This window comes from Ceratotherium simum, chromosome 5 (genome assembly GCF_057802395.1).
Source record: "Ceratotherium simum simum isolate JZ-2026a chromosome 5, ASM5780239v1, whole genome shotgun sequence".
NCBI classification, from domain to species: domain Eukaryota; kingdom Metazoa; phylum Chordata; class Mammalia; order Perissodactyla; family Rhinocerotidae; genus Ceratotherium; species Ceratotherium simum.
Window position 1 is genome coordinate 78,964,019 of NC_141904.1, and position 27,788 is coordinate 78,991,806.

A 27,788-nucleotide genomic window follows, 5' to 3' on the forward strand; every position below is an offset into this window, starting at 1 on the left:
GATGATAAGACTGACTGATGTGACTCCTTCTACTCCCCTTGATCTTACTTTATCTGAGTACTCACAGCCTACTAATCCTTCATCTGAATTGCCTTTCCACTCTGAAGAGACTACAAGATCACAGACAAGAGTTGGCCAAGTTGGTGGCCTAACAGATGCCCCCCATATCTACTCTCAAAGAGGAGCTTCCATGTGAGAACTAAAATTAAAATTAATAGGAAACCTTACCAAATTCTGGTAGATACTTGAGCTACCCTCTCTACTTCAAACCCCACTCACTCTGGAGCCTGAAGATGGGATCCTGAGAAAACTGGCAGAAGCCAGCAAAGGGTGAGAATTCTTACCAGAGTCAGCTCTCCTGAATTTCTGTAATGCCTATTCGTAAGAGGAAGGTAAAATTTTCTATGGTCTCCTCCTTTCCAAATCCATACCTATTGGTTACTGGTCCTTTCTCTTCTGGGGACAGCTATTGCCATTTTCTTTGTCTCATTTTGTGTCCTAGAACTTGGCTTGGCACTGTTATGTTGGGGGATCCAAAATATGACCAGACAAAAATGTGGGTCGCATCCCATTTGCAGCTGGATAAGGCCGGACAGAAATGGGAGTTGCACTCCATTTGCAGCTAGGGTCCTACCAACTTTTGCCATCTCTTGGGGAAATTGTCTAAGTCCTTTCTTTGGGCTATCTTTGGGAGTGGCTCTGGATCTTGGGAGGATAGTATCCTTTGAACCCTCTTTGGGGACACCTCTTGTGTCCATGGGGTCATTCAGTACTGCAAGGAATATTTACTGTTTTGTCTCAGCTGAAACCTGACAAGATATTTGAAAGGATTTTTTTTTTTTTCAAAGTAGCTCTGTGCTCAGAAGTTGGCCAAATCAGATGCTAATATTCAGAGCCTGATGGGATTTTTTGTTAGGCCTTCTCCCTTAAGCTAAAATGAAACTATATACCCAGAGGGAAAGAAAAACATTCCAAAGACAAAATGCTCTATTCTAGAACATAGGAATCGTTTGATTTCCATCTTCATTGAAGATCTTCTCCCTGATATAAAGAAGCAAATTGAAGATAATGTAGTTGGATGGGTGGATCAGATCTGATGTCATTCAGGTTGCAATCCAACTTTCTGAGGAATTAAAAACACTGTCCTTGTAAATTATGTAAAAAAAATTGCCCTTATAAATTGACTCTTTATAGGAACAGAAATGCAGCTCTAGAAGGAATTCAAAGCCCACCTATCCTTTTTACCAGTCCCAAAACCTCCCCTATTCATCACACAGGGCTTGTAGATATTGTAAAAGATCTAGATTTAGGGGAAAAAGGTCCTTCTTTGAGGAACTTACATTCCTTCTCTGGGCATTTTGAGATGTAAATGTTCTACCTGGTCTTCTCCAGGAACCAAGGTAATTCTTATCAGAAAGGAAGAAAGAAAGAAGGCTATTTGAAAATTAGGCCTGTAAAAAAATCTTAAAAATCTTCAACATAAAAATTAGTGAAAAGTTTAAGCCATCTGAGCAGGTAACCTTAATGTATTCCATCTGCCAAAAACACAATTTAAATCCAACTGTTCTTTTATAAACTAGTGAGTTTTGCATTATCACACCCATCTCAGGGCTAAACTTTTAAAATGAAAGTTACTTTATTTGCATTTGCATGTTTATGTATGTCTGTGTTTGTATGTTTATGTACGTATGTTGCAGATGTGTGATTTTTTCTACCTTGGATGGTATTGCTAAAATTAATTTGTAAAGAGCTCTATTTAATTGACTTAAAGACAAACACTATATAAATTAAGTGTACTCTCAGAAATATAAAAACAAACCCAAATGCTTTTCAAGTTCACATGATCTAGGATATCTTCAGTAAATAAAAGCTAGTTTAACTTTGTTGGTTTAATTAAAACAGGCATGACTTTAGAGCTATTGGTATTAGATATAATGCGGATAAACAACTTTTATTCTGCCTAGGTTTACTAAAGGTAAAACAAGCTCATTTTATCTCTGTTATAGAATTTGTCAGCAAGAAAGATAACTTAAGATGACAGCTGTTTAATGTCTCATGAAATTTTCGTGAGTAATCTAAACATTGTTAAGAACAATTAATAGATTTTAGTAAGATAAAAGCTTATAAATAACTTTTCAACAATAATGATGCTTTATGATATGTCTACTTAAAAATAGTTCCCAAAATGTTTTTGGTAACTTGAAACCTTATAGTTATGCTGAGATAAATTAAATGATGGATATTCATTGAATATCTAGAACATTTACAAATAAGGTAAAATACTGAAACATTAACTATTGAACATAGGCTTATCCACTTTTGGCTTCCTTTTACAGAGAAACTAAAGATATTTGGGTCTATTAGTAAACATGTTTTGTGCCACATTGAAATTTTTACTATGAGGAAGAATATACTTCTAGAAATTATGAAATCTATTTATAAATTTGCCAATTCACAGAATGCTAATGTAACAGACAGTCCTCAATAGCTTACTTCTTAGTTTTCACTAGGAATTAAGAATTCTAAGGGTTAAGAATTCTAATCAATATATGTAATTAAAACTACTTAGAAATAATAATAGTGAAAGGAAAAACTGTATGTAAAGTAGGTAGGGAAAGTAAAATGTATTGGTTGTTCCAGAATGAGAAAAAAAATCGGAATGGATATGAAAAAGTTGTAGAAAGTTTGTGGAAAAGGAATTTTGAGAAAAGAATTTTGTGTATGGTCAAGCTGGCTAAGATTGGAATGGATTTATTTAAGTTTTTAAAAAATGAGTTTTAATATCAAAAGTATGCTGGGGTAAAATTAGAATTTGGTTTTCTCTTTGTTAAAAGAATAAAGTTTTCTTGGACATTTTTTTTTGATAAAAAATTGTAAAAATTTCTTTATCTTTAAGTAATCTGTCTGGACAGCAAAGATTTTGTGTCTTACCAAAATAATTTACTGTGTTTCACATTGTCTTAATCCAGGCTTTCATTACTTAAGAAAACCCAGTCTTCTCAATATTAAAAGATCTTAGTTTTGTTCACAACTGTGTAACCTTCTGTATTTGCCTTTAACATCTTCTGTTGTCACTTTGGTTAAATAGGTAATTAAGTATTATTTCATAATGATCTGTGATCTTATTTAATCAAATGTTCATACCATTTGACATTTTCCTAAAATCAAATTCTAAATGGAATCTTTTTGATCTCAAATTAACTGAGATTTTCCAGAGGGCCCTTAGAAAATCTCAAAGGATTTCTCTCTCACCTAGTAAGATGTTAAAATAATTAGGTTTATTTGATATGTTAAATTACATGAGAAGCATTATCAAATAAGAAGTGATGCTAAATCTTCTTAGGTTATATTTGATTGGATGCATGTTACTAATGTAATTGTTCTAGAAATTATATAAAATGCCTAGAAATCTGATGTGATGTGTCCTGGTATAGTGTTAACAGTTATAATTCCAGTTATTATCAAAATGCTGTATATCACAGAAATAACCAAATTTCCTTTTAATTCCATTATAATGAACTCTCATCAGATCTTTAACTATGGGCATTTTTAAGTCATTTGTCATTTACAGGAAGTTATTGTTTTACTCTGATGCTTTTGCAAAAGTGAGATTCATGGAAAGGACCCTACCAAGTACTCTTGACCACTGACTCAGCTGACAAATTGCAAGGTGTCAAACCTTGGGTCCATATTTCATAACTGATGAAGGCTCCACCTGACATCTGGTCCTGTGTAAATGCTGGAGACTTCAAAATCAAATTGACTAGGAAGAGATGTAGCCGACATCAAGGTAAACTGCTTCCTCCCAAACATCAGATCAAGAACGTTTCTTTCCATTCCTCCTTTGCTCTCTGACCATCTTTTTCCTAATTCTAACACTATGAAGGTCTTTATCCTTTATTGTTTTCTTCACCTTTTGCCTTTCTCTCACTTGGAAAGATAATGTCTTTGTTCACATATCTTGGGCCTTTGCAAAGGGAATAATCCAACTTCCAAATGACTGTTGGATTTGCCATAATGCTGGTGATTCTGTAGTGCTGCCCATCACAAACTTCTCCCTGATTTCCAATGTTTCAGTTTCTCTGGATCAAACTCAGTTCCCTCTCTTTCATGTCAGACTCCTTAACCTTGCGGGTCTATTTCCCTGCCTCTGGTTAACAACCTCAAACCCAGAGAACCTTGTGTCCAGGCTCTGTACAAAGAAAGGGACACAAGGCAAGGGTAACCAGAATAAAACCACCTGTGTGGTCTACAGAACCTTAAATTTTACTGGCCTCCATGGCTGTCACCTTTCCAGTGTCAAGCCACAGACTGAAATGAGAAGTACCAGGAGACATTCACGATTCAAAACTAGCTTCCTTTGGCAGATCCCTACTCCTCTAACTAGGAGTAAGTGCAAATGAGGCTATGATCAGGAACCTATCCTTAACTCTTGAAGATATTGTAGAATCTGCGGCTAAAGCAATAGCTGCCTAACAAAAAAATCCCTAGACTCTCTGGCCAAAGTTGTTCTTTTTTTTTTTTTTTTTTTTTTAAAGATTTTATTTATTTATTTTTCCCCCAAAGCCCCAGTAGATAGTTGTGTGTCATAGCTGCACATCCTTCTAGTTGCTGTATGTGGGACGCGGCCTCAGCATGGCCGGAGAAGCAGCGCGTCGGTGCGAGCCCGGGATCTGAACCCGGGTCGCCAGCAGTGGAGCGCACGCACTTAACCACCAAGCCACGGGGCCGGCCCTGGCCAAAGTTGTTCTTGATAAGAGGATAGCCCTTGGTTATCTTTTAGCTGAAGTAAGGAGGTGTTTGTGCTATGGCCAACACCACTTGCTGCAGTTAGATTGACGGTTCTGGGAAAGTTGAGACTCAGCTACATAAGATCACTGAACAAGTCAGTTGGCTTGAAAAAGTGACTCCTTCAATGGGGTCTTTCTTTGACTTACTTGATTCTGATTGGTTTGGGTCTTGGGGACCAAGGCTCTGAAGTGCACTCCAGACATTGGGAATTATCCTGCTTATAATAATCATAATAGTCTCCCTGGTGCACTGTGAGGGAGCTTTCTCTCAAAAGCTTTAAATGCATGTTTGCAGCCTCTAACCACCAAGCAAATGATCCCCCTAAGACCAGAACATCAGAAAAGGAATGAAGAGAATGACCTACTTAAAGAATGTGAATCTGACATCATGAACCGTGAATACCACCGAGAGATTCAGCAAAAAATTGGGAGTAGCGCTGATTCCTTAAACTTTGGTTGCATCTCTCAGTTAGTCTGAGAGTCTGATCAAAAGGAGGATATTGTTAAAAACAAGACAACAAGCCCAAAATAGAGTCACTTGTGCTAAGCCTCATGTCACCAAACTGAGACTTTAACTAAAGTTTCGGCTCTCCCAGAAATAGAACCTTAAACCAGTCAATCAGGAATCTCCTGATCAGCACTAGTTAGGTAATCTGCCTGGTAGACCCCTGCCATCTCCTATAGAGAAAGTAACCTTGCAATAACCAACTTGCTTTTTTGCCTAGTATAATTTTCTTGTTCCAACTCTCTTCTGCCTATAAGAGTCTTTCATTTTGTACAGCTCCTTTATATCTGCTAGATTGGATGCTGCCTGATTCTTGAATCATGGAATAAAGCCAATAAAATTTTAAAAATTTACTCAGTTGAATTTTGTTTTTTAACACTGAGAATTCATGATGGGAAAGTACTGTTCATTGATAAGAGGTCATGTTAAGAACAAAGAAGTTGGATATTGTAACCTTAATAGAATTTTTTTAAATAAAAATTTTTAAAAATAGGCATATGGCTGCAAAAAAGAATCTAGTCCCTTCTAAATCATTGTCACTTGGAGAAACAGCCAAAGGATACTGCAGAAGTAATGACTGTTCGTTACAATGGGTAAAAATAATAAAGAACATTAAATTTTATCTGGGATTCTCTACTTTCAAACGTAAGGACAGGTATGTTTTTTAAGTTTCTATCAAACAGGTCACTTTTTAAATTAGAGCTTAAAGACAAACAATTATTTTAAAATTTCACCCATTTTCTGAATAAATGACATTACATATTACATAAAAATATATACACTAGTACAATGACGAATTTACATTCTCAGGAAAGTTAAGGGTTTTAGGTACACTATTTCCTTGGAGACAGACTATTCAACTTCCATAATTAAAAAGAAGCCCAACTCTGAGATCTATTCATTATAAAAAAGTTGATTCATAATTACAAGTGAAATTTATATTTCATTAAACAATTTTTCCAAGGAATTGACTACTATTCTAATGGCCTTGTTTACTTAAACAATTAAATTAACATTTAATGAAAAAAAAGTTGTAGCCAATTAAAGACCAAAGTAACACACACAGTGCATTTTCCAGCAATTAATTGATAAGTTGCTTACCATGGGCTATCTAACAATTATCCAGGGAAACATTTCCAGGAAATAGAAAGCATTAATGTAAATGTGTCCTGGATTTATTCTTTTCAAATCCATTTACCACATTATCTAATCTAGCATAAGCAGAAAACCCCAAGAAAGATTAATATTCAAAAACACCTCTAAAGACTCTGGTGTTAGGAGCCGTAATTGTTTTGGCAACATAAACTGTTAAAGCAAGGAATTTCTAAGGACAGTTCTCAGCCATCACAGGCATGTGAGTAAAAAAAGGAGAATAAAGAGTTTTCTAGATGTTGCCCTGTATGTTGCAGACTGGCAGCTCTCAGTATGTTCTCAACCCATGTGACTATTGATGTACTTATGCTCACACACCCATGACAGTGGCCAGGGCCATCTGCAGTTAAGGTGTCGTCTCTAAACACTAGCTCCACCACCGAGAAAGCATATTGCAAGGGACTGTGAGCGACATCACTAACCTTGATGCCTCTCTATTTCATATTTAAGAAGTCATTTAAAATTTTTTAACTTGACCTTTTAACACTTACTAATTCAAAATTGAATGTGACCCAAAGTGGGTGCCTGTGCTGTGTCATTACACCATGGTTGAGAATTGCTAGAGTAGAACTTATCTTTCCACCTCCTGTGAGTGGGACCATGATGTTTACTTCTTCAGGTAAAGTGTTGAAGACTCAGCCAAGTGTCCAGGTGTTCAATTAGTTAATGTGACATTTGACTATTTGGGAAAACAACAACAACAGTGCTGGTACAGTGTAAATAAAATATCTAGATCAGGGATTCTCAACCTCAGCACTATTGATGTTTGAGGCAGGATAATTCTTTCTTGTGGTGGGCTCTCTTGTGCATTGTAGGAGTTTAGCAGCATCCCTGGTTTCTACCCACTAGATGCCAGTAGCAGCCCCCCAGTATGACAACCAAAATGTCTCCAGACATTGACAAATGGCCTCTGGGAGGCAAAATCACCCCCAGTTGAGAATCACTGACTAGATCATCAAACAAGAATGCACTGCTTATGTGCACCTTGGGTGGTTGTGTAGGCAAAGCCCTGGAAACTGGTTTTTCAGAGTGATTTTCCCTTAGTGACATATGATGTACTCATATACAGTCGCATATGTGTGCTGCATAACAACATTTTGGTCAACAACAGACTGCATATATGACGGTAGTCCCATAAGATTAGTACCATATAGCCTAGGTGTGTAGTAGGCTGTACTATCTAGGTTTGTATAAGTACACTCCATGATGTTCACACAACGACAAAACCACCTAATGATGCACTGCTCAGAACGTATCCCCGTCATTAAGCAATGCATGACTGTGATAGATTCTGACCCTACTCCAGTTCCTCTTTGAAAGAAAGGGGAATTCTTCAGACAATTTGAAAACGAAAGGTAATGGGCCACGATAACGTCACCTACAGGACACATGTTTTCTCTCCTTTCTGGGAACAGCCAAATGAAGTATTTGACAAAGAAGTTTATAGGTTGCTAAAAATTTTTGGTTCATTTTTTAGAGGCAAATTGAATCTATTTTTCTGAGTGACATGGCATTTGTCACCAGGAAAATGTTCTTACATATAGGAGATATCCTTGGTTTTTGAAACACAACAATCTCAAGTGTTCCACAGGAAAACGAGTCTTGTGTTGACTCATAGTTCATCTGTTTATATTGTCTTCATCTGGGCAGGCAGTAGAGAGAAATTACATGAGTTCCATTAAGGCTTAAACACTACCCATCTATCCCAATAGAACAGTCAAAAAAAAAGATAATTTTTCTCAATATCACCATTGCCTTCAGTCTGTGTGAAATTATTACCTCCACCTACAGAAAACCAATGAACTATTTTAACTATTTATTCCACTCAAGTTGTCAAGACAGAGTGAAAATGCCCATAATTTACAGCTAGGCCTTAACACACTTCTAGCATATCATAGATGGAAACCTAAACACATAGTACACAGCTTTCATCAATAAAAGAAAAATAGCTGGCCAGGCTAGGCTGAACCAAAACCTATGTGGACAAGCCCTCGCCAAAAGGAATTCACATTTAAGTTTTCATTAAATATATTTTTTTCCATTACCTTTCATGCTATTAAGACTTGACAATATTGATCTTTTATTTCTGCACCCTGAAGAGTCTAACCCTGGGCCTGGGACTGAGAAAGCAAAGGCAACAAAATGTTAATTGCATAAATGGATCAACAACAGCTAATTCTGGTTTTATCAGATAAGACTGTTAACATTATAATTACAGAGCAATGTGACTCCTATGTAGTGAAACAAGGAAAAACAAAGTACGTCTGTCATTTTTTTTAGTCTAAAAATTCAACAAAATAAACTGACATTTATCAAAATAAGCACCTGCCTTATAGAATTTTACAAGGTATAAAGATGTTTGTACGTAGAAACCCAGGTGAGATTGAAATTAGAGAATGGTTCAATTATCTTTTTAAAAATGTACTTATTTTGTGAGGAAGTTCAGCCCTGTGCTAACATCTGCCAATCCTCCTCTTGTTTTTGCTGAAGAAGACTGGCCCTGAGCTAACGTCTGTGCCCATCTTCCTCCACTTTATATGGGACGCCGCCACAGCATGGCCTGCCAAGCAGTGTGTCAGGGCACACCCAGGATCTGAACCGGCGAACCCTGGGCCACTGCAGCAGAGCGCATGCACTTAACTGCTTGCGCCACCAGGGCGGCCCCTTAAAAATGTACTTTAACATATCTTTTCATGAAAATATTTAGGGATCAGCCTGGTGGTCTAGTGGTTAAGTTTGGTGTGCTCTGCTTTGGTGGCCCAGGTTCGGTTCCTGGGTTCAGACCTACACCATCCGTCAGTGGCCATGCTTTGGCAGCAACCCATATACAAAAATAGAGGAAGATTGGCAACTGATGTTAGCTCAGGGTGACTTCCTCAGCAAAAAAAAAAAAAAAAAAAAATTTAAATCTAACACATACATGTAGAAAACTTGGAAAATACAAAAATAGACATTAAGAAATTCTACTCATGGGCTGGCCTGGTGGCGCAGCGGTTAAGTGCACGTGCTCCGCTGCGGCAGCCCGGGGTTCGCAGGTTCAGATCCTGGGCGTGAACTGACGCACTGTTTGCTAAGCCATGCTGTGGCGGCGTCCCATAAAAAGTAGAGGAGGATGGGCATGGATGTTAGCCCAGGGCCTATCTTCCTCAAGAAAAGAGGGGAGGATTGGCATCAGATGTTAGCTCAGGGCTCGTCCTCCTCACACACACACACACACACAAAAAAAAGAAATTCTACTCATAATCCTCATAATTCCATTTCCCAGTTATAATACTGTTAATATATTGGGTTATTTTATATAGCAATTATTATAATAAGTTCACATAATTCAATAAATATATCTGATTCTTAAGTTAACAATATATTACAAATATTTCTAATGTCATCAATGTTCTAACACATTCTTTTTAAGAGTTGTATAAGATTTCACTACAATGTGTGTACTGAGATTGACATAATCACATACCTATTACTATCTATTTAGGGTATTTAAGTATTCTCAGTTTTAAAAAAATATGTTATAATTGCTAACTACCCACATATTTGTGTGCCTTGTACCTGGAATTATTATCTGAGGTTATGTCTATTTTTAAGCATCTTGTTATATCTCACCAACTGTTATGGGTTGAATTGGCTCCTCCCTCCATTCCTGTGTTGAAGTCCTAACCCCCAGTACCTCAGAATGTGACCTGATTTAGAAATAGAGTCATTGCAGATATAACAGGTTAAAATTAGGTCCCACTGGAGCAGGGTGGGCCCCCACGCCACTATGACTAGTGTCCTTATTAAAAGGAGAAAACTGGACACAGACATGCATAGAGGAGAGATGACGTAACGAGACACAAGAAGATGGTCATCTACAAACCCAGCAGAGAGACCTGGAACAAATCTTTCCCTCGCAGCCTCAGAAGGAACCAGCCCTACCAACACCTTGATTTCAACTGTAGCCTCCAGAACTGTGAGACAATAAATTTCTGTCGTTTAAACCACTCAGTTCATGGTACTTTGTTACAGCAGCCCTCACAAACTAACACCCCAGCCAACACTGCAGAAAATTTCTCCCTACTCAAAACTCCCTCTCCCTAGCCAGTCCCACCACACCTTCACTAACACTTCAAACAGTTTGGTCAAGACTTTTTAATCTTTTACTGTATTTTATTTCCATTCAGTGTATATCTATCTCTATTTCCTTTTTCTAGCCCATAGTTTTTGTAGAGGGCATTTTCTTAACTTACTATTCCACTGGTCTTGAAATAATTAAAAAAAAAATAATAGCTAATACTGAATGCTTTCTATGTTCAGGCTTCATGCTAAATTAAAGTCTTTATGTTAATTATCTCCTTTATTGCCATGTTAATGAACTCATGGAAATGAAGTGTCATCTCCATTCTTTTGGTTTGTTATATAGGTGGTATCCTGTGCATTTAGACATCCATTTATATGTTGACAGCTTTACTATTCTTGCATAAGTCTTGAAAAATGATTGCCTTCTGATGCAGAGTTCTAACTAACTGGAATTGAACTACAGTGGTCCTCGGAAAAGCAGATTAGAATCGGCATTGGGGTGGCATTTATTCCAGGATTAAAATTTTCACTGGATTGAATTCAATTGGAATTTCACTCGAATTTTCACAGTATTTCAATTCATTGAATAACTTTTTCCCCCCAGAGGGAGGAGAACAGCAGTCAAAAAAACTGTTCAGATGGTCGGAAAGCCAAAGAGGATGCAAATGTTACTAAGTGAATAATCACAAGTGGCATGGATAAATTACACTGAAAACTGAGGGCAGAGCAAGAAACAGCTGTTGGGGGTTGGGGAGCAGCGATTGGCAGAGGCCAGGGCAGCAAGGACGGACGTGTCAGGGAGGTGGCCGGGCAGTGAGTGAGGTAAATGGGGCTGATTAGGCAGGCCAGGGCAGACATGAAGGATGGGACTGGCAGATCATGGTGTGGGAACAGGGGAAGTGGAGAAGAGTTTGTTGCAAGGTAAGGTGGACTCCTGTCAAGAGCAGAAAGGCAAATTAAGGAGAGGAGAGCCGGCTGACGGCAGCTCTAGAGTTTTGTCACTGAAACGGTTGCAGCTGCTGGCTAATGCACGGCTTATTTTGGGGAGATAGCTGTCAAAGCCTGATGTTAGCAAGCCTCCTGCATAAGCACTATGCAAACATAGCCAGGGTAGAGTTCAACAGAGAGAACAAAGTATTTTTTTTCTTTTTTGCTCACAATAATCTATTTCTTACTATTAGTGAAGTAGTTTGGCTTTTACTCTTTGAATTCTGTAAGGACTGCCTAGGAAATGTGTGCTCTCAGATTTATAGGGTAGAAAAGCTGGAAGGGGCCTAAAGATCTCGAGTATTTTAAATAGCGTGAAGCTCTGAAGAGGGTAGGAGTGTGCATTTATTAATTCATGCCAACACCTTCTCCAACAAGAGTGTCTGGCTCAGTTCAGTTAATGCTCTTTAAGATTCTTCACCCAATTCTGATGCATGGGGGTTTTCCCACACCATCAAGCAACTCTCGGACACCAATTGGGTGTCCTACGATTCAACTCAATTCTGACACTACTATGCAGAGATAGCATCAGATTGCACAGGTGAAGGACTCAGTCCCACAAGACTCCACCCAGTTCAGATGCCAATTGCAAGTCCAAGTTGTTACCTGTGCTTCTGACCAACCAGCTGTAAATCAGAGGCTCCCACGGCCTCCTCCTTGGATTCAGTTAATTTGCTAGAGCTGCTCATAGAACCCAGGGAACCAGTTTACTCACTAGATTACCAGTTTATTATAAAGGATATTAAAAGATACAAATCAATAGCCAGACAAGAGATACATAGGAAGAGGTCTCCAACAAAGAAGCTTCTGTCCTCGTGGAGTTTGGAGCCCAGCATGTGGCATGTGGAAGCGTTCTGGTTCATCAACCTGGAAGCTCCCTGAACCCTCTCCTTTTTGGATTTTTTTAAGGAGGCTTCATTACCTAGGCATGAGTGATTAAATCCTTGGCCATTAGTGATTGATTCAACCTTCAGCCTCTCTCCCCTCTCCTGCAATCAGGGGGTAGCCCTGAAAGTTCCCACCCTCTAATCACATGATGGGCTCTTCTGGCAACCAGCCCCCATGCTTAGGTGCTTTCCAGAAGTCACCTCAATCACATTGCAAAAGACACATTTATGGCTCTCATCACAGGAAATTCCAAAGGTTTTAGGAGCTCTGTGCCAGAAACGGGGACTAAGACCAAATATGTATTTCTTATTATAAATCTCAGTATGGCACTTTCAGCCTGGAAGAGTTAATGCTGCTTCCTGACTACATTTTTCCTGCTAGCAAAGTCACCAACGTGTTTTTCCAAAGGTGTGACATGCATGTTTGATGCCTTCACAGAGAACTTGCCTGCCTACTATAAAAGGCCCAGTGTCCTGTTATGTGCAATAAAATATCTGCTATGCATGAGACTAAACATCGAATTTGGCTAAACTGCAGCTGACAGCAACAGCCATAAACCTGTGTGTGTTTCTTCTGGGAGTTCATTAATTACATTCAGAACTGTCTAGTAGTAAAAGATTATGTGCTTGGATTTCTCTAGTTTGAAGTTCATTCATCTCGTATTCTGGTATGTTCCTTATGCTTGCCCCTGCAGCTATACACTACTTATTCCATCTCCAATCACACCCAATCAAAAACCAAACATTTGGGCCGGCCCGTGGCTTAGCGGTTAAGTGCGCACACTCCACTGCTGGCGGCCCAGGTTCGGATCCCGGGTGCGCACTGGTGCACTGCTTCTCCAGCCATGCTGGGGCCGCGTCCCACATCCAGCAACTGGAGGGATGTGCAGCTATGACATGCAGCTATCTACTAGGGCTTTGGGGGAAAAAATAAATAAATAAAATTATAAAAAAAAAAAAACAAACATTTGCAAAACATTGGCCAGACTTACCTATTAGATATTTATTTTATATCCCTGCACTTCATTCAGCAAGATTTTCTGCTAACCCAAGTATGTAGAGAAAATGATTTTATGAACATTTGTTTCTGGCTGATCATTCATCTATTTATCCTATCTTTCAATCAAAATGCACTGAGTGCTTTTTTTCGGTGCCAGGTGCTATGCTAGGTGCTTGGAATATGGTGGTGAACAAAAACAGTCTTTGGATGGCACTTGCCGGGATGGCACTACAGTCTAGCATTACAGCTGTAGACTTCAGAGTTCCCCAGGATGCCTGTCAGCTCTAACTACTGCATCATCACCCCAAAGCAGGACTTCCAAAGTCATTTAAGCTTTATAAAGAGGTCTCTGGGGAAACTTGCAATTGCCTACAGAAATGGCAGCACTGGTGTATCAAAAGTCTGGGGCTGGGTTTTCCCAGTCAGCAGCTTGTGTTTGCAATGCAATCTGCTGGCATTTTGCGTGCAATCGAGTTCCATTCCATTGCATTTCCTCTGATCCTGCAGCCTGAGAATTGGTCCACAGCAACTGAATCCCTTTCAAATCAGAAAGGGAATGTGTTCACAAAGGCTTATTTTCTCCAAGAGCACGTGCAAGATCGAGGTCACAGTTCATAAATTCTACTTTGGTTTAACACTTGATAATGCCGTTGTCTCCACAGGAAAGCTTTTGTGTTCTTAACACACAGCAGGCATGACATTTGACTATAATGTCCGTAATCTGGGATGAATTTGCTGGGAGGCTGTGCTCATTTGACCATTCAAGTTCTATGTAACTGTACTGCTGGCTCTTCACCAGAGATTGATGGAATCCTCCTTCCCGTCAGTCCCACTGGGATGCCAGAGGCCTACATCAAGTCTAAGGGAAGAGCAGTCTCACCTTCTTCCCTAGCCCTCTCTTCTTCTCACACTGGCAAAGTCCATTTTGCATCAAGGCACTGGGGATACAACGGTGGATGAGACACAGCTCTGCCTAGTCTACAGGAGGACCCACGGACTGTATCTCATTTTAACATAACAGAAAATTCAAAAAATTACAAATAATAGCAAAGTCCAGAGTTTGGACTAGAGCTTCAGGATGGAATGAGATTCAGTGATAGGCGACCTGGGATGGGTAAATGTCTGTACCTATGATTTGATAATAAAAATAGGCTTTTATACTTACTGTAAATATAAAGCGAGATCCTGAAATAGATAGTAGAACAAATAAATGTAGTAAAGTGATGGAGGGTTTAAGAATGAAGTCTGTCACAGTTTGGTGTTCTGGTGAGCATAAAGAGAGAGTGATCAGTTTTCCTAGGGAGACTCCTTGGAAAGGTGATACTTGAGCTGAGTCTTGTGAGATCAGCTGTGGACAAGGGAGTAATTTCAAGTAAACAGAACAGCATGAATATAGTCCAAGACAAGGCATTTAGGAATGAGGCAGTATGGTGTATTGGCATAACTCCAGGTTGTTGTTTTATATGCTGTTACATAGAGGACAGGTTTTGGGAGAGATGTTGGAGGCGGGACCCAGATCATGGAGGATTTTGTATGTAAGATTGCAAAAAGGAACCAAGTGGCAGGCATAGTCACACAGATCAGAGATCTTACTTAGAATCAAGCTTTACTAATAATTTAAGGAATGCAATTAATCACGAGGCACATGCCAAAAAGAGACAAGTCCAAGATCATCAACACAGCACCTCAGTCCTTTCTGGCTGAGTCAGGATGCACTCGCCCTGATCAATATATGGGGTCTTTAAATAATGTGCCTGGCTACATTAGTTCCAGAAAAGGGAGCTGTTTTATACTCACAATTTTAATCTCACTTTTATACTCACATAGTTGCAAAGCTTACGTGATGTTTTCTAGGGAGCCATGTTCCATAAATCCATAGTGTTCTGGGTTTGCTTACTATAAGCAGTCCTAAACAGATTGGGCACCTCTTGCTAAAAGCATACCACAGATAAGGCTTCTTCCACTAGCAAATACCATTATGCTTGCCAGGAGGCCTAATATTATGTTATTAGCATGTTTACAAGGAGATTTGGCCTTATTACTTTCTTTCCTTCCTGGGTAATTCCTTCTCCAATCTCCCCACCCAGGAAGGAGAGAGATTGCATTGTAGGTTGGCTACAAACCATTTATTTCTCAGTATGCATTTAGACTACCATAAAAGCTGGTGTTGTTTACAACACAGTCCAGAGACCATCTGAATCACCTGGATTTCTTGGTAAAATGCATATACCTGGACCTTGTCCAAGACCTATGGAATCAGATCTCTAAAGCTGGGGCCCAAGATTTGCATTTTCAAGAAGCTCCCAAGGGGTTCAAGATGGTCTTGTAGGAAGATCCTAAACTCATCTCCTCCCATGGACATGCCGAATCTACAGCCACATATGGAAAAATTTCCTCTGGGGAAAAAAACCTAAAAACTAGCTGAGCAATGACTACCTATTGGGCAAATGAGAAAAAAAAAAAAAACACATTGGAGTGAATAGGAGAGGCTGGGAAAATCTCGCCATGAATCCCACTGCTGGTGTGGCAACCTACTATCAGGAGGGAAATCAAAAGCCAGAGCTTCTTCTTGTGGAGCAAAGGCTTTGAAGCCCACATTGGGCACCCCAACTTTTAATTTTTATTTATTTTCTTCCCCCAAAGCCCCAGTAGATAGTTGCATGTCATAGCTGCACATCCTTCTAGTTGCTGTATGTGGGACGCCGCCTCAGTATGGCCGGAGAAGCTGTGCATCGGTGTGCGCCTGGGATCTGAACCCGGGCCGCAAGCAGCGGACCGCGCGCACCCAACTGCTACACAGCGGGGCTGGCCCCCGGGCACCCCAACTTTTAAGACCTGCCCCCAAAATATGTAGCTTTGAAAACCAACAGAGCTCACATCCAGGAGACCTACAACAGAGAAACAGCTCTTAAAGAGCTTACCTTCTTGGACTCACTTGCCCCAGGCCCAGCACAGATGCAACCAATTGCACCAAGACTTAATGTGAAAGAGGCTTATTTACTAATCTTAAAGCATCAGCCTGAGGGGTAGGATCTAACTTAACACCCATCTAGGGACCTGCTGAGATAGATATACTCCAGGGAACAGTAGCTGGCATGTGCCATCTTTGGATGTCACCTTTTTTTTGTTTTTTCAAAACTCTAGGCCTTCCCCACCCCCCCCACCAGAGGAGGCTATCATTTTTTTTCTTTCAAGCAGGTGCTACCTTTATGCCCCTTCTCTACCTTGCTTAAGCCAGTGGGTGCCATCTGCACACTCTCCCTCTACTGCAATCCAGAGTGCCAGTATCTCCAGGATCTCCCAGAGGGGAACTTTTACACACATCTGGTGCTCTGGCTTTTACATCTGGTGCCTCAGTTTTTGCGGATGCTGCCCAGGGGATACCCCATGATCACTTTGCTCTGGAGGTCAGAAGGGCTTGCATTCCTGGGTCCCATGGGACTGTAACAATTAGAGAGACAGTTCTTGGCAGGCTGTCACCCTCAGACTATGGCAGACTGAAACATACCCCCAGTCTTTCTGTGAAAGAGGTCTATTTGCTTGTCCTGGAGCTTGTGCCTAAGGGACAGGATTGAGGTATGACACACATTTAGGCAGCTATGGGTGTGCTCTCAGGGCACACAGACTGGCAGATGCCAACTTTGCACTCCCCCTCTGCCTCACTACAACTCACTGGTATGTCCCAGATGGGAGCTTATGCACTTGTCTGGAGCCCTGATTTTCATGAATGCTACCCAAGGTACACCTCCAGATAGGCTGTCTCTGGTGGCCAGTGGGGTATATGATTGTGGTCCCTGAGGACTGTATATATTTGCATACTTTTAAAGCTGCTGCCTGAGGGTTGGGCTTCCAATCAGCCTGATCTAGGTGCTGACTGAGATCCTCCCTTTTGGGACAGTGACAGGTCTTGGCACACCCTCAACTGCTGGGAGCCATTAAAAACATAATAGGCTGCTTGGACAATCACAAAGGTTTGAGACACAGCCAAGAGTTAGAGCAGGGTTGAACAATAAGATTCATCTCCTACATGAAGCCACTCTTTCAAGACTGAGACAGGTGGCTGTTTTATCTCATGCATAGAAACCAACACAGAGAGTCAAGTAAAATGAAGAAAGAGAGGAATAAGTTCCAAACAAAAGAACAAGATAAAATCTCAGAAAAAGAAAACTTTACTGAAATGGAGATAAGTAATTTACCTAATAAAAAGTTTAAAATAATGGTCATAAAGATGATCACAGAACTCTGGAGAAGAAAGGATGAACACAGTGACAACTTCAACAGAGAAACAGAAAATATAAGAATGTGCCAAATAGAAATCACAGAGCTGAAAAATACAACAACTGAACTGAAAAATACACTAGAGGGGGTCAACAGCAGACTAGATGAAGTAGAAGAAAGGATCAGTGAACTCAAAGACAGGGCAGAAGAACTCACCAATCAGAGCAGCAAAAAGAAAAAAGAATGAAAAAAAGTGAAGATAGCTTAAGGGACATATGGGACAAAACCAAGCAGACCAACATTTACGTTATAGTGGTCTCAGAAGGAAAAGACAAAGAAAAAGGGGCAGAAAAATTTTTGGAAGAAATAATAGTTGTAAACTTCCCTAACCTGGAGAAGAAAAGAGACATCTAGGTCCAGGAAGTTCAGAAGGTTCCAAATAAGATGAACTGAAAGAGACCCGCAGCAAAACACATTATAATTAAAATGTCAAAAGTTAAAGACAAAGAGAGAATCTTAAAAGCAGCAAGAGAAAAACAACTCGTTATGTTTAAGGGAATCTCTATAAGATCAAGAGCAGATTTATCAGCAGAAACTTTGCAGGCCAGAAGCTAGTGGCACAATATATTCAAAGTGCTGAAAGAAAAATCATGTCCAACCAAGAATACTCTACCCAGCGACATCATCATTTAGAATTGAAGAAGAGATAAAGAGCAAGCAAAAGCTAAAGGAGTTCATCACCACTAAACTGACCTTACCAGAAATATTAAAGGGACCTCTTTAAGCTGAGGGTAAGGGGCACTAATTAGTAAGAAGAAAACATATGAAAGTATAAATATCACTGGTAAAAGGAAATATATAGTAGAGGTAGTGGGTTAATCACTTATAAAGCTGATATGAAGGTTAAAAGACAAAAGTAGTAAAAATAACTCTAAAAACAATAATTAGTTAAGGGATACACAAGAAAAAAGATGTGAAATGTGTCATCTTTTGGGGGAAAGAGTAAAACATGGAGACAAGAGTAAAAATGTAGAGCTTTAAATGTTTTCAAACTTATACACTTACTTAAAACAGACTGTTATAAGTTGTCATATGTAAGCCTTATGGTAACCACAGAGCAAAAAACTATAATAGAAACACAAAAGAGAAAGAGAAAGTAATGTGCTATACCACAAAAGAAAGTCATCAAACCACAAAGGAAGAGAGTAGAAGAAGAAAGGTACAGAGAGGATCTATAAAACAGCCAGAAAACAATTAACAAAATGGCAATAAGTACAGATCTATCAATAATTACTTTAAATGTAAATGAGATAAATTCAATCAAAAGACATAGAGTGGCTGACTGGATTAAAAAAAGCAAGACCCATCTATGTGCTGCCTACAAGAGACTCACTTCAGATGTAAGGATATACACGGACTGAAAGTGAAGGGATGAAAAAAGATATTCCATGCAAACGGAAACCAAAAGAAAACTAGGGTAGCTATACTTTTATCAGACAAAATAGACTTTAAAACAAAGACTGTAATAAGGGACAAAGAAGGGCATTACATAATGATAAAGAGATCAATCCCAAAACAGAATATAACATTTGTAAATATTTATGCACCCAAAATAGGAGAACTTAAATATATAAATCAAATATTAACAGACCTAAAGGAAGAAATAGACAATAATAGAATAATAGTGGGGAACTTTAATACCTCATTTACATCAATAGATAGACCATCCAGACAGAAAATCGATAAGGAAACGTTGGCCTTAAACAACATGTTAGACCAGATGGAGTTAACAGATATATACAGAACATTCCATCCAAAAGCAACAGAACACAGATTCTTTCAAGTGTACATGGAATATTCTCTAGGATAGATCATATGTTAGGCCACAAAACAAGTCTTAATAAATTTAAGTATATTGAAATCATATCAAGCATCTTTTCCAAACACAATGGTATGAAAGTAGAAATAAATTATAAGAAAAGTGGAAAATTCACAAATATGTGGAGATTAAACAACATGCTACTGAACAACCAATGAGTCAAAGAAGAAATCAAAAATTACCTTGAGACAAATGAAAATGAAAATATAACATCCCAAAACTTATGGGATACAGAAAAAGCAGTTCTAAGAGGGAAGTCCATAGCAATAAATGCATACATGAAGAAATAAGAAAAATCTCAAATAAACAATCTAACTTTACATCTCAAGGAACTACAAAAAGAACAAATAAAGCCCAAAGTTAGTACAAAAAAGGAAATATCAAAGATCAGAACAGAAATAAATGAAATCGAGACTAAAAAGACAATAGATAAGATCAATGAAACTAATAGCTGATTCTTTGAAAAGATAAACAAATTGTCAAACCTTTAGCCAGACTCATCAAAAAAAAAAGAGGATTCAAATAAATAAAATCAGAAATGAAACGGGAGACATTACAACTAAAACCACAGAAATACAAAAGATTGTAAAAGACTAATATGAATACTTATAAACCAACAGAATGGACAATCTTGAATAAAGTCTTAGAAACATACAATCTACCAAGACTGAATTATGAAGAAATGGAAAATTTGAACAGACCAATTACTAGTAAGGAGATTGAATCAGTGATCAAAAAACTCCCAACAAATAAAAGTTCAGAACCAGATGGCTTCACTGGTGAATTCTACCAAACATTCAAAAAATTGATACAAATTCTTCTCAAACTCTTCCAAAAGATAGAAGAGTAGGGAACACTTCCAAACTCATTTTACAAGGCCAGTATTACTCTGATACGAAAAGATGCCACAAGAAAATAAATTATAGGCCAATATCCCTGATGAACATAGATGCAAAAATCCTTAACAAACTATTAGCAAATAGAAGTCAACAATACATTAAAAGGATCATACACCATGACCAAGCGGGATTTATTGCAGGGATGAAAGGATGATTCAACATCTGCAAATGAGTCAAGGTGATATGCCACGTTAACAAAATGAAGGATAAAGATCACATGATCATCTCAATACATGCGGAAAAAGCATTTGACAAAATTCAACATCCATTTATAATACAAATTCTCAACAAAGTGGGTATAGAGGGAATGTACTTCAACATAATAAGGATCATATATGACAAGCCCTCAGCTAACATCATACACAATGGTTGAAAAGCTGAAATCTCTTCCTCTAAGAACAAGAACAAGACAAGGATGGTCACTCTTGCCACTTTTATTCAACATAGTATTGGAAGTCCTAGTCAGGGCAATTAGGCAAGAAAAGGAAATAAAAGGCATCCAAATTGGAAAGAAGTAAAACTGTCATTATTTACAGATAACGTGATATTATATAGAGAACATTTTAAAGACTTCACCAAAAATCTGTTAGAACTAATAAACAAATTCAGTAAAGTTGCAGGATACAAAATCAATGTACAAAAATTTGTTGCATTTCTATACACTAATAACAATCTAGCAGAAAGAGAAATTAAGGAAACAATACCACTTGCAATTGCATCAAAAAGAATAAAATACCTAGTCATAAATTTAACCAAGGAAGTGAAAGATCTGTACACTGAAAACTATGAGATGTTAACGAAAGAAATTGAAGATGACACAAATAAATAGAAAGCTATTCCATACTCATGGATTGGAAGAATTAATATTGTTAAAATGTCCATACTGCCCAAAGCAATCTACAGATTCAATGCAATCCCTATCAAAATTTCAATGGCATTTTTCACAGAAACAGAGCAAACAATCCTAAAATTTGTATGGAACCACGAAAGACCCCAAATAGCCAAAACATTCTTGAGGAAGAAGAAAAAAGCTGGAGGCATCACATTCCCAGATTTCAAACTAAATTACAAAACTATAGTAATGAAAACAGTATGGTGTTGGCATAAAAACAAACATAGAGATCAATGGAAGAGAATAGAGGACCCAGAACTAAACCGATGCATATACAGTCAATTAATTATGACAAAGGAGCCAAGAATATACAATTGAGAAAGGACAGTCACTTCAATAAATGGTGTTGAGAAAACTAGACAGGCATATGCAAAATAATGAAGCTAGACCACTGTCTTATACCATTCACAAAAATTAACTAAAAATGGATTAAAGACTTGAATGTAAAACCTGAAACCATAAAATCCTAGAAGAAAACATAGGTGGTAAGTTCCTTGACATCAGTCTTAGTGATAATTTTTTAGATCTGACACCAAAAGCAAAGGCAACAAAAGCAAAAATAAATAAGTGGGACTACATCAAACTAAAAAGCTTCTGTGAAGCAAAGGAAACCATCAACGAAATGAAAAGGCAACCTACTGAATTGGAGAAAATGCTTTAAAATCATATATATGATTAGAGGCTAATACCCAAAATTTATAAAGAACTCATACACCTCAATAGCAAAACAACTAACAATCCAATTTAAAAATGGGCAAAGGATCTGAATAGACATTTTTCCAAAGAAGACACACAGATGGCCAACAGGTACATGAAAAGATGCTCAATTTCACTAATAATCAGAGAAATGTCAATCAAACCCACAGTGAGATATCACCTCACACCTTTCAGAATGGCTGTTATCAAAAAGACAAAAAACAACAAATGTTGGTGGGAATGTGGAGAAAAGGGAACCCTTGTGCACTGTTGATGGGAATGTAAATCAAAAGACAATGCACCATCATATTCATTGTAGCATTATTTATAATAGCCAGGATAAACCTAAGTGTTCATCAATGGATGAAAGGAGAAAGAATATGTGATATATATGTATATATGTACATACAATAGAATATTATTTAGCCATAAAAAAGAAAAAATCTTGCCATTTGTGACAACATGGATGGACCTTGTGGCCATCATGCTAAGTAAAGTAAGTCAGATAGAGAAAGGCAAACCCTATATGATCTCACTTAATGTGGAATGAAAAAAAAAAGCTTGTAGATACGGAGAATGAATAGGTGGTTGCCAGATATAGGTGGCGGGGGAGAGGCAAAAGGGGTGATGTGGAACCGAAGGTACAAACTTCCAGTTATAAAATAAGTCATAGGGATGTAATGTAGAGCATGGTGACTATAGTTAATAATACTGCATTGCACATTTGAAAGTTGCTAAGAGAGACAATCTACAAAGTTCTTATCACAAGAAAAAGAAATTTTGTTAACTACGTATGGTGATGGATGTTAACTAGACCTATCATGGAGAACATTTTGCAATATATACAAATACTGAACCATTATGTTGTATACCTGAAACTAATAAAATGTTATACATCAATTATACTTCAATAAAAAAAATGAAGCTCACAAGATAATTCTTATGCAAGCCAATACTTGAGATTTCAGTAATAAACATTGGAGGTATTTGAAGTGAGTTTCAATGTTTGAATGGGTGGAATTTTGAGACTTCCAGTAGCTTAAACTAAATGAAACAAAGCTAGTACTGAAAACCTAGAAATCAAGCTGAGAGATAAGGAATAAAACGTCCAGGGCATGGTGTCTGCCTAAGACTACTGGAGTGAAAAATGTGTATTATTTCTTATTCTAGTCAGAGCTCTGACAATGCCATTGCTTTGAGGATATTAACTTTTCAGGGGAACTGGAATACCCATTCATCATTAGCATTCTGTGGTTATTCTTCATGACTAATTGGAACATGCTATGATATATAACTCCATCCTTTTCTCCCAATAAAACAATTGAAATTTGCTTGACACACAGTTTTAAAGCTAACATTCAAATATTGTAGAGTGGATATTTCTAAAACCCTCTTGTTGGATTATTTCTAAGTATACTTAGAGATAAACCCATTTCTCTTGAGTGAGGGACTACAGAAATGTCTTACGTGGAACAGGTATTAGGCTCTAACACTTAGTCCATGGAACTGAGAGAAATTAAAGCAGCAGTGATGATAAAAATATATTATCATCTACAATGTATTCTGGTAGTAGTCACATTCATGGGCTTTGTAGCTAGTCAGCCGTAGATCAAATTCCAGATCTACTATATTCTCATTTTATGACATTAGTTAATTTAACCTTTCTGAGCATCAGTTTCCACCTGTGTAAACTGAGGGTAGTTAATAAAACCTACCTTTAAATGTTGAGAGGTTCAAATGAGAGCATCCCTGTAAAGCAGAGAAACTGGAGTAGTACTGAGCATGCAGTAAGTGTTCAACAAATGGTAGCTACTGTTATTAGGGTCATCATATATGTATATGCAGGACATGTGGTTTTAACCTGCATAATAATTTTTTCTCTTTTGTAGCAGACAACACGCTCCTTTTCTTAATCCACTACCCCTTCCCTCATTCCATGTTTTCTTGGTAGGGCTGTCAATCAAGCTACCTCTTTTTCTCTGGCTAAGAAGTGGGTGCTTGACCAACACAAGTTCATTCACAATCCCCCTACACGGAATTGAATCTTAAGAACAGAAAATGTTTGGAAAAGAATCATTTTAAGATAGCCCTTGAAGAACTTGTCCATAATTCCTCCTACTGTGTTCCTTGATAATGACTGTATTTCTATCCTTTCTTAGATTTGATGAGCTACCCAATTTTCTTTAACATATTCCATTACATTTTCAAGAGATTTGTTTTCTGATGCTTATAGCAAAAGGACCCTCAATAATGTATCAATATTAATGTTTACATGGTTATCAATTGACTGTGTATACTCATATCGTTTTTATAAATTTTAGATTTTTATTTGTGCAGTTTTTCTTCCTACTCCTTCATTTAATATTATTATATAAATTTATTCTAATAATATTAAAATATTTGGCAAGCATCATTTTTAATGGCTACCTGCTATTTCACCATACAGTTCTACTGCAGTTTACTTAACTACTTCCCTATGTCAGACATTTCAGACGTTACCAGTTTGTGCTATTGTAAACAAAGTATAGGAATGTTTGATGACTAATTCCAGCACTGCATCAACCTAGCCAAGTATAAATCTTCTCTTTTAAGCACAGACCAAATCAGGGCAGAGTGAGTAAAACTGGAAATCCCGCAACCTTGCACTAAACAGTGTTTCATGTTCTAAACATGACTTTCTCACATTCCCTTCCACTTGCCCCAGTAAACTACCAACCACGTGTTCCATTTATTTGGAGTCTGACTATACCAAGAATGTAGATAAATATTTGAAAGTATTTTTATAATTTACAATAATAAATACACTTCAACAGATAAGTGTTGAATGCTGAAATGTCCTGATACCTATTGAAAATAATCTCTAATTTTGAAATTTTTTTATACTAAGATAGATCATCACAGAAAGTGGTTCAGGTGGTGCCCTTTAGCTATACCAACTCTGCCCATACTCTTAAAGCTGGCTTTGTACCACGGAATCCAACTACAGAACTACAGAAGCCGAGAGAGTCAGTCTCATGAACAGCTTGCACTAAGATATGTTTCAAGAAACAATGATCCCAAACAAAAGTAATCTTGTAATCATCCTACGTAGATCTATGGCCATGCCTTCTTTATGCTTCCAAGTTATAATATTTTTATGCTTTGGAATCCGCAGGTCTTTCTGAAACCTGAACCCAGAGAGGTTACTTTTTCTTTGTAGATGTAGACACTCAGTTCTAGGTGGCTTACTATGCATATGGAATCAGAAACTTGTTAGAGTTCATATAGTATACCATTTTTGAAAAGGTACAGTGTAAGTTTTCATGTTCAGCGAGAGAAAGTGATTTGAGTTTGGTATGGTTTGAGGTTTCTTAAAAGTTCTAGAAATGTTTATAATATATTTTATTAACACAATGAAAACAGCCTCTTGAAACATAATTCTTGTAGTTAATATATTTACTGGGCATCATAAATTCATTTCAGTATTAACTCAAATTCAAATTAACTTCATTATCTTCCATTTGACAAACAGTAGTACTTCAATGTCCTGGGATAGTATAATGAGATCAAATTAATCCAATTTGATTTGGTGATTAAATTTCCCAAGTCCAGGTCTATTTTTCTTGGCACATGTTACCCCCTTGCCTCCTTCTTTTGAAAGCTTGATATTTTTTTTTTGTCCAGGAACCTAACACCCATGAACATGTTTGCTTAGTGTTGCCAACTTTAACATAATATCATTACCTGATTTGTCATTTTGTTCCTTTCAAACAACTCTTTAATTACTATTAGAGAGTGTTGAACCCCTGATACACTTAAATGAGCTGTTTCCAAGTGTTTTGTTCACAAGACCCTGTTAGACTCCTAAAAATTATTGAGGACCCTAAAAAGCTTTAGTTCATGTGAGTTATGTCTATTGGTGTTTACCAAATTAAAAACTAAATTGAATTATTTATTTCTTAATTCATTTAAACCAATTACATGTTAACATTAACAGTTATATGAAAAATAAAACTATATTCTAAAGCAAACAATTAGTGAGAAGAGTGGCATTGTTTTATATCTTTGTGAATCTCAGCTGGACTCCTATCTGCTTCTGCCTTCAATTCATTTTGATATGTTGAAGTAAATGAAAAAAATTCAGCCGCACACACGCAGGTAGTTGGACAGGGAAAAGATAATTTAATATCCCATTCAGAGATAATTGTGGATAATGATCTTTGACACTACAACAGAACTTGACAAATTGTAGTTTCTTAAAGGTTAGTTGCAATGTAGAATCTGAAATCCTATCAACGTACTTTGGGGGCTCTGTTTCATTAACATCTTTTGATCTTTCTTGTATTTTGAATGGATCTTTTTACCCATACACTATTTTGTAACATCATGCATTGGTCTTTAGGAGAATATTCGGTTCACTCTGTTACGTATATTGTTAAAGAAAAATTATTCTGACACTTGTTAAGATGGTAAGGAAGATTTTATTCAGGACTATTGCAATAGGTGTCAAGACTATTACAATAGGGGAGAGAGATCAGGCTCAGTTTTGAATACAGTAAAGACAGCTGGGTATTTATAGCCAATGAGCAGAGTAAGGGGGATCAGTGGATAGAAAATTACTATGAGAAGTAATCAAGGGTAGAGGGATTCTTGCTCAACTGACTTAGGAATTTTGCTGAAGGCAGGTCAGGGACTCATGCATCAACGGTAGGGGATGAGGAACTTGATCAGGTAGTGAGACTGGAGGGATTCTCACTAAACTGACTTAGTTAGATTCTTGCCAAAACTGATTCATGAAGGCCCAGCAAGGATGGGGGCCAAGATCAAGGTCTAGGTAAGAAGATGGCTCAGAGGGGCCTGACTAATGTCTGTTAGGGAGAGATTCTTTGTCAATGTCTCCCAAATATTGACACATTTTAATATACAATTTCTGGAAATCACAGTTGTTAATATCACAACTAAACTCACCAGAAAAATGTTTAAGTATTTGGAAGCTGTCAAGCTGACAGTGGTTGAGTTTTCCAATATTCTAATTTTTACTTTAAAGCTCAAATTCTATAACTGGCAACAAATAGTGTTAATTTTTTCCTTGAGGTGACAGGATCACTTTATTTTTTTAGAAAATGTCTGTCAAATGCTCAATGCTGAATAATCACAGTTTGTCTTTCTGTTGTTCTTTCAAGAAAAAATCGCGTTGCCTGAGAAAAGTGGCTAGTTCAGCTGGCAACCAAAACCATTATGCAGGAGCTCTCTCTTGAGACAACCATCGTACTTCAGTATGCAGAGTGCTTTATGTGTACTTCCAGGAGTGTCATCTAAATGCGAAAAAGACATGCTCAAGGGTTAAGATTTAACAATTTTTACTGCTTCATCAAGGAGAATCTTAAGTGAAACTGGCATTTTTTTTTAATTGCAAGCACATTTTGATGAAGATACAATGAATAGTAGTACAGTTTGGTTTCGCTATTTTGATTCATGCTACGGTGCTGGCAGTTTTACCCATCATTGCTTTTGTGCCAATTAGTGCAAATGTCAACCAGTGAAAAAAGGCAACTACCATCTTATTATTAGGAAAATAGTTTTGACCTCATGGACCCTCTGAAAGGGTCTTGGGGACCCCCAGTGTCTGCAAAACACACTTTGAGAACTGCTGATTTAGATTATCAAAATTTGGGTAATGATTTATATTATACCATCATATGCTAATCTTCAATTTTAATAATTTAATGGGGAGGGGTCCCTAGGCTGAAGTTTTACTACTCTAACCCCACTAAAATTTTTTTTAACGTATATTTGTATGTGTAGGTGTGTGTGTTTAGAAAGAGAGAAAATAAAAGAG

At 37.7% G+C, this 27,788-nt stretch overlaps 1 long non-coding RNA gene across 2 annotated transcripts in view; it reads right to left on the reverse strand.

The window, feature by feature from the left end:
- Positions 1 to 27,788, reverse strand: part of LOC147917098 (uncharacterized) — a 94,404-nt gene that overhangs the window by 23,700 nt on the left and 42,916 nt on the right. The gene's annotated exons all lie outside the window — the stretch shown is intronic.